Here is an 8,526-nt window from a genome sequence, read left to right on the forward strand (position 1 = left end):
GTCCCTATTAGGTGCGTATGGTGGGCTACAATATATATAGGCCTATATATACACACGTCACACACACGTGTGTGTGTGTGTGTGTGTGTGTGTGTGTGTGTGTGTGTGTGTGTGTGTGTGTGAAAATATCATCATCGTCATCATCATCATATTATTTATTATTATTATTAGGAATAACAACAACAACAATAATAATAATAATCATATAATATATATTTTGAATGCTGACCAAACCGGAGCAGTGGCAATAGAAATAAATTAAATATTTAACAGCATAATTACTAGTATTATGCTGTTAAATGGACTTATTTTCTACAGCCCAAATCTCCTTATTACCTGTACATGCACTTTCATTGAGTGAGTGACAGGTGTCAGGCACGCCTCCTCAGTCCTCACAGCCAAACCCGAAAGTAAACCGGAACTTGTCAGACACATTACAAAATACATTAGATCTGCGTGTGTGCTTAGTTTTGAACAATGACTGCGTGCATGCAAATTAATTATTTGCTCGTATGGTTTCAACAAAAGGAGTCTAGCTAAAACGTCACTTTTTCGTTTCCCATGCTTGTTTTGAGACACTTTTGGATATATGGATTTGACGCAACGTTGACGCAGTGTTGTTGGGTAAAGTGAAATCACCTGTCAACTTAACGAGGGCCACCCGGACCGGCCAGCATCGCTATGCAGAGACACAACGAGCTTGTATTCAGGAACAGGTTGATGGGAGCTTCTCCGACGGTATGGCCTGTTACTGTATACATACTTTACTTCTCTCTCTAATATGATGACGACTGCCATAATGCTGAGGTATCAAATCGTTTTTTAAATGTTTGACACAAATGTGTTGGTTTTGCAAAACTATTCTTGGGAGAAGAAAAAAAAACAGTTTCAGCTGGCTATCTTCTATCTATTGATAGTTGTTTTGTAATGCATGCATTCCAAGGTGGACCGTTTAATGATGCCATGGTCATATGGCCTGTCATTCCACCATTCTAGTGTGTGTGTGTGTGTGTGTGTGTGTGTGTGTGTGTTGGGGGGAGAGAGGAGAGTTCCTTTTTTGCATCAAGGCCATTCTTGTGTGTATTGATTGATTTAAGTATTTGTATTTTGCAGAATGGGTACATTTCACATGAAAGCACAACTGAATACAAAGACTGTTACTGTGGACGAAAGACTGATAAAGCATTATATATATTATATATATTATATATATTATTACACTTGTTTACAACAGGGTCCACCTTTATCAATTCATCAGAACATTTAGTTCTACACACTACACACTTAAAAAAACAGGAAATCATGTAAGGATGTAAAAAGGGAAAAGAAACATACTTACAGTAAGGGGGGGTGGTGGGTGGTGGGTTTCAGATTTTACGGGGGCCAGTTTCGAATTGCGAAGGTGCCCTTTGAGAGCAGTTTTGAAGGAGTCAAGGGATTCGCATGTCTTGTACCTGTAGCTGTGTTGTTGTCAGGCACTTGCTTGCTATATAACTTGCACTATATAACCTATACAGTAGTGTCATCATTGCTGTACCTTGGTATTTGTATCAATCTGGGACACCTTTTTGTGTTTTCTCATACATTAACGCCCTACTTCATCGTCACACAAAAGCATCAAAAGTAGCAGATCTGCAAGCTATCGCTCAAAGTGACACGTTTTGATCATGTGGATCTGCCTCGTTTGCTATTTATGAATTTGAATCCTGAAAACCAAAGACTTATGAGGTTTCCACCCGACAGACGATATCCAGTAGCCTAAGTGATTACGGACAGAATCAGAAAGATGGTTTCTTAATTCTGCTGGCAATGGAGAGACAAATTATGATGTACAGTTAGAGTACTACTCATAAATAATATGAAGTGGAATTACTGTACGTTACATGTTTGGAAAACGCCTAGGCCTATAGCGAGAAAATGTTTCCAAATTAAGTATAGGCCTAGTTAGTTAGAATTGCAAATAACTTGAAATCAAATCACTTTGTGTGTTCCGTTTCCGTAGACCTAATTGTCTTTGACAATGGTTGAAAACAAATTTACTTTACCCCCCTAATGATGCAAAAACGGTTTGGTCTGTCACATTACATATTTTCCTGTCCGCCTGTGACTAGCTGGAGAAGACAGAGTAAGTTAGTAAAATGGAGCTCATAAAAAAACACTCTACCATGTCCCAGGAGAGGTTAAATGGGTTGGCAGTGCTCTCCATAGAGCCTCTAGTTGCCAAGAAGCTGGACTTTTTAAAGACATCATTAATGACTTTGCTATGATGAAAGTTGGGCAATTGACATATGGAGTTCAACACTAAACATGCTGCACCAACAGTAGCCTAATACACTGACTGGAGCTAATGATGCCTATATGGAGATCATATTGTCCAGGGCAACGAGCAAGACACATAGCAGGCCTGGATAGTAAGCTGCCCAAATCACAATGCAGTGTTCCTAAGCTGCAGAGCTGGCTGCATGTCAGCATGTCCTAGTGCACCTTTACCTACAGATCCGATAATGCACTTGGTATTTACCGGTAGGCACATTTGTACAAATAGAAAGTCAAGTGACATGTGCTGCGTAGGGCAGTGGCGTCTGGGGACCCCCAGGGGACCTTGAGGGAGTATAGAAGAGGAAAAAACGAGCACTCTCAATACAAAAATGCAGATTACCGGGTGCACGGCTCACGAAGAATCACTGTTAAAGAGAGAGACAGCCAGCACGCCAAAGTCCATTATTTGCATATTGTGCAGCACGGACAATCACAACACGGACGCAACCTTGAGGGAGTTCAAGGGGAAACCCCAGCTAAATGATAGTTTAGAACCAAATGGACCCTTTAGGTCTGTAACTCTGAGAGTGTACAAATATGTGTACACTCTCAGAGTGAAATTAACATTAACATTGATTTTACCATATAAATTGGTGGTCCCCAGAGATAGAAATGCCATTAAATGGGGGTCCGTAGACTAATGCATGTCAACCTGGGGGGGTCCTTGAATCTCTGCTAGAGCTGTAAAAATCTTCTCTTATGGGGGTCCCTGGCATATCTTTTCTAATGGGGGTCCACAGGCCAATTAGTGTCAATTTTGGGGGTCCTTGAGATGAAAAAGTTTTGGAACCACTGGCATAGGGTAGCAGTACTACTACCAGTAGGAGAGACACTGGCAGTCTGTCAGTGTGTGGTCGAGCAACTGCAGAATGCATGTGAGGCGAGCAACTGCGTGGTTGAATAAGCTGTTATGGGTGGTTTGTACTTAGCTGAGGGTCGGAAAAAACAGCAGATTTACAAGCTCACTGCGACGCGTGGTGAGCTTATTTTCAGCATGTGAAGTGGCGCGCAACCATTATATGAATCGGGGATCAGTGTTTTGGTTTTGATTGCCCGGAGAGCTTGATGTTCATGGTTAGGATGTGAGGGGTCAGAGAATGATTCTGTTGCTTGCTTGCAGCACGTTGATGGGGAGGGTCAGTGAGATTCAGCAGATGACAGACTGAGAGACAGATGGACGATTTGTGGGTCATGTTGATCGGGAGGACCACTCCACTGAGCTCAGTGATTACACATGCTGAGCCAGCCAGGCCCATCACAGACAGAGCAACCAATCACATCACAGGCTTGTTCCTAGACAGCATTTTTTTTAGTATACAAAATAGAATGGTTTTACTGCTTTGATTTGGATTTGTCAATCACGGCATTCCACAGTCTTGTTATATGTCGATTGCTGACCGCTGTTCTCAATAAGGGGCCGCTGCTCTAACTCTGTTCACAGAGTTTTTTTCTTTTAATTATGGAAATGTTAACTTGTAGGCTAATGAATTCATGTTGAAATCAATATTTGAGTAAAATTATTGATTGATTTCCTTGCAAGTAATAGTGTGTAATAGCGGGCATAATGTTATGTAACTTGAGGTGGTCATTATTGAACAACATAATCCACTTCACAGTGGTCCGGGAGGGTCGCAGGGGGTCCCCAGCAAAATGAGTTAACATAGCATCACAATATATATATATATATATATATATATATATATATATATATATATATATATATATATATTTTTTTATGGCTTTTTGTGCCTTTTATTGATAGTTACAGTGACGACGGACAGGAAAGACGGAGAGACATGCAGCAAAGGTCGTCATGAACGGGACTTGAACACTCAACACGCTGTCAGGCCAGAGCCTATACGTGGCATGCACCTGGACTGGACCACTAGGCCAGCGGACACCCCTCATCACAATAAGATTAACCACTAAACATATTGTATACGTTGGCTCTTAAAAAAAATAGCAGATGGGAATAATTTTCTTTAACAAACAAATAAAATAAAAGGCAAGGCAAGGCTTTTGCACACCTACAGGTGACAGGTGCGTAGGAAAAGGACAGCCAGGTGCCCAGCATGCTGAAAAAGGAAAAAATAAACTCCCACACTATAGAGGGTATGCGTGTGACATCATCATCATCAAACCCAGAAGTTATGCAGGAACGCCTACTGAGTGGCAAAAACTACTTTCTGGCTTTGACAGTCCATACAGCCAAACAGAAAAGTTCTATATGATTATGTTAAACTCAATTTGCCACTTGATTAGCCTCTGTTGATTAGCCACACAAACTACTAGGAAAACAATGTCAAGTATGTCATTAGTTCATGACTGAAAGTTGATAATGTGTCATTTATAGGCCTATGTTAATATGTTAATCATAATAAAGGCCATGATCTCATAGTCATACCATAATGGCCGCCCTATGCTCTAATTGGTCTATTCATAGCCTCCATTCTTTTATCACCTTTGTCAATCACACTTTAATTTAGCAGCGTGTCATAAGATAGGAGGATTAATGTGAGTGTTGTTAATCATTTAGAGATGGACGGCGGCATTTAAATAAACTGGCAGGTTGAAAGAAGTCATATCACACAATGTCAATGATAAATGTCCACCATGCGTTTCTGGGCACGTAAATATGACACGATCACATCAGAGATGCTGTTTGGTTCATTTGTGTATATCGTTGCCGGTGGGTGGAACACACACACACACACACACACACACACACACACACACACACACACACACACACACACACACACACACAGTCACACACACACACACACACACACACACACTAAATTACTCCACGTAGTGTATGGGCACTGATGAAGCAGAGGAGAGAACACGCCAACAGCGTCCCCAGCGGGAATTTAACCCAGGACCTTCTAGAGATCTGATATTGTCACAACCTTTGTGCCATACTGTTGTATGATGGAGTGGGGCATACATTTACGGGAAAAAATGTAAAGTTTTTACTTTTAAATATGGAGACACAAGGTTTCTGCCTGACATCGACAATGTACAACTTACAACTTGAGTTGAACATGAGACATGATTGTGACCTGCTGGCTGCTGCTGATGTAACTGTTGCTCAATGGGAGGCGAAAAAACGATTTTATGTGAAAGAAAATGTGCCTGTGGTTTCCCATTAAAGTCAAATTAATATCTGATGTCATAGTCGCAAATCATGCTCGCAAACAACTGTTCATTGCCATTTGCGTGCGTGCGTGCGTGCGTGCGTGCGTGCGTGCGTGCGTGCGTGCTCACACCAGTTCACACCTGAATCAACAGAAGGACGGGGAAGAAAGAAAGTCGGAGAGAAAGACAGAAATAATGCATCTGTCTCACCACCTATACCCGTCCATTCACCTGTCTCACTGTTGACAAAACTAGCGACAACAAGGGAGACACCAGCTCTATCCCTCCATCCATCCATCTCTTCTATACAACCACTCTTCCCTCCATCCATCCATCAAGTGATTTTTCCCACGCTCTACCTGTCCTTTGGGTCTCCAGTCCTCCCCAGGAGAGGGGGAGGGGTGTGTCTGACCATCCTACCCAGGGGAGAGCTGCTGTTTTGGGCTTGGTTTGCCTCAGCAACTCCCCCCCCCCCCCCCCCACCACACACACACACACACACACACAATCCCACCAGGGGCTGGAGGGGCTGAGAACGGCAGTCTGCCTCATGTCCCACCGTAACGGCTTCACCTGCCTCCCCTGGCTCACCTCCAATATGTGACATTATTTGATCTTTATTGGGAAACACATACATAGAGATAGGCCTTTTTTTTTTTTAAAGCCACCCACCTGCCAAATTATCACCTTGCTAATGGAGAAGAGGAAAAAAACATGGTATGAGTTTAAGATTGCAAACGATGACATTTTTTTTTGCAAGTCCTAGACCAGTGCTTCTCAAACATTTTCATATCAAGAACCCCAAAAATGATATGACTATATTAACTCATTTTGCTGGGGACCCCCTCCCCCATAAAGACCCATTGGGTCCCCAGACCTCACTTTGAGAACCAAAGTTGTTTGCATTTGGACCTTACTTTTGTTCAATGCACCTGTCATTAACCTCTTTGGTGTGCATTTTTCTGTGTTTAAGCTTGAAAGTTTTAATTAAATTGTCGTGTGTGTGTGTGTGTGTGTGTGTGTGCGTGCGATAGTTGTAAACTGATTGCTACGTTAGGGATACAGCGTGGTTTGTTGTCAGTCAGAGCTGCGTTGTGTTGTTAGTAAATGCTAATTTGATTTACTGAGATAGGGGCTGAGATTTGTGTGTGTGTACACGTGCGTCCGTGCACGTGTGCGTCCAGGTGACTCCATATTGAGTTTCATTCTAATTAGTGGCTGTGTTGACTTCTTCACTCACTGAGGAGGAGGAGAGAGGGTTAACACACACACACACACACACACACACACACACAGAGGAGGGGTGATGTGATGTTCTCAAATGTAAATAATTAAGTAAATAATTGTATTTAATTTAAAGCCATTTAATTGCTCAAGTTTAAATGAAGGGAATCTATGTACCACTGTCACACAGGCTCATTAGAACGACCCTGCGACCTTCTCCGGGCCCCGGGCCGGACATTGAGAAGCCCCCAGCCAGGCCACTCCCCCTTTTCACTTGATTGACAGATGGTGAGTCCATTAGATGGAATGATAAGTGTCTCTATTGGTGGAGGGGACTTCCTCTTGACCTTTGACACATGACCCTGACTCTTCAACCCTCTCAGGGGTCAACAATCCCCCTCCCCTTCTCTATTTCACCTCTCTCTCTCTCTGGGTCTCTCCAGGTGCAGGAGAGCAGGGTAAGGAACAGGGGGATGAGGATGGAAGGGTGGAGTGTTTTGGAGAGGGTCCTTTGTTCCTCTGAAGAGCTGATGTGGAGAAACGACAGGGAGACGGACGGACGGAGGACAGGAGGAAGAGGGAGAGAGTGAGTCCTTTTGTTCTGAACAACTGATGTCTGAGTGAAAGAAGGAGACAGATGAACTGAGCAAGACACCGAGAGTTGCACCACTAAAGAGATGCAACGCGCGTACACACACACACACACACACACACACACACACACACACACACACACACACACACACACACACACAACATTTATAAAATTCACTTATAGAAATGAAATGATGAGTGTTGCATTACGACCAACAACCTCCATGCAGTTCTGTCCTTCAAACACAGCAGGAACTAATTGTCTGTGTGTTGTAAAGGTCACAGGTCACAGCTGTTACATCATGGTGATACAGTATACAAGAAAATCCTTAAGTGGTAATTTATGGATTTTGTATACTTTGTTACAGATGGATAAATGAACACGTGACGGAGGTTTATCTGTGTGGGCTCTGGTACTTTTGGGTTTGATGTTGACATCTTTATTGATAATGTAATATTAGGTAAATAAATAAATACATTTAAACCGAAAAACAAATCAACCGAACTTTTTAAAATATATTAACAAAATTTGAATTGCATATAAATCTATTATTGATCCTCGTACGTACAACATTTTACAATAACTAATAAAAAATCAAATAATTTAAAGAGAAGAAAACAACATTACAGAATGTAAGGCATGATTTGCGCAGATGTAGGCCTACACAGAAGTTGGTTACAATGCACGTTTTAGGTCATATTTTAATTGGCCACACATCGGACTGCACGTTTATTTATTGATACGGATCGGTAGCCGTTTAACAGTGGTTAACCGCCCACATTCCAAAAGTTGAACGTTCACAAAAACAACAGGTCCAAATGCCCAACCCTAATGCGCATGTTAGAGTCTTAGCAGCAGGGTTTGATGTGGTCTACAGAGGTGAGGGTCTTAACCAGTACAACATCAACAGACATACACATTAAGCACCGAGCGGCTCTTTAAAGGATTAGTTTGTGATATTTCCTGGCTGAAGGTGTGTTAATCCAGGCCGCGTTGAGGATCTGAGCAGCGTTCGGGGATGACCTGGGCTCGGCTTTCTCTTCAAAGCCCCCCGACACTGACTAACGACCCTGCGGGTCGCGACCTTTCACCTTAGCCGGGATGACCCCCGACTCATCTCGCTGTCTACCCCCCCGAACTCACCTCCTTCCCTCTGTATTCAATTCAAATGAGTTGGATTATTAGGAATTAAATACCTTTGAGTAGTTGTAGCCAAAATCAAAACAATAAATAACAAATATTTAGTC

At 42.4% G+C, this 8,526-nt stretch overlaps 1 long non-coding RNA gene across 1 annotated transcript; it reads left to right on the forward strand.

The window, feature by feature from the left end:
- The first annotated feature begins 478 nt into the window (after window positions 1-478).
- Window positions 479-7,550, forward strand: LOC306942294. The gene is made up of 3 exons (XR_013792272.1): window positions 479-738; window positions 6,875-6,972; window positions 7,128-7,550. It is a non-coding gene; the product is annotated as an uncharacterized lncRNA (long non-coding RNA).
- Window positions 7,551-8,526: the final 976 nt, after the last annotated feature.

The sequence above is a fragment of the Electrona antarctica genome (assembly GCF_951216825.1).
Source record: "Electrona antarctica genome assembly, chromosome: 18".
Taxonomy (NCBI): domain Eukaryota; kingdom Metazoa; phylum Chordata; class Actinopteri; order Myctophiformes; family Myctophidae; genus Electrona; species Electrona antarctica.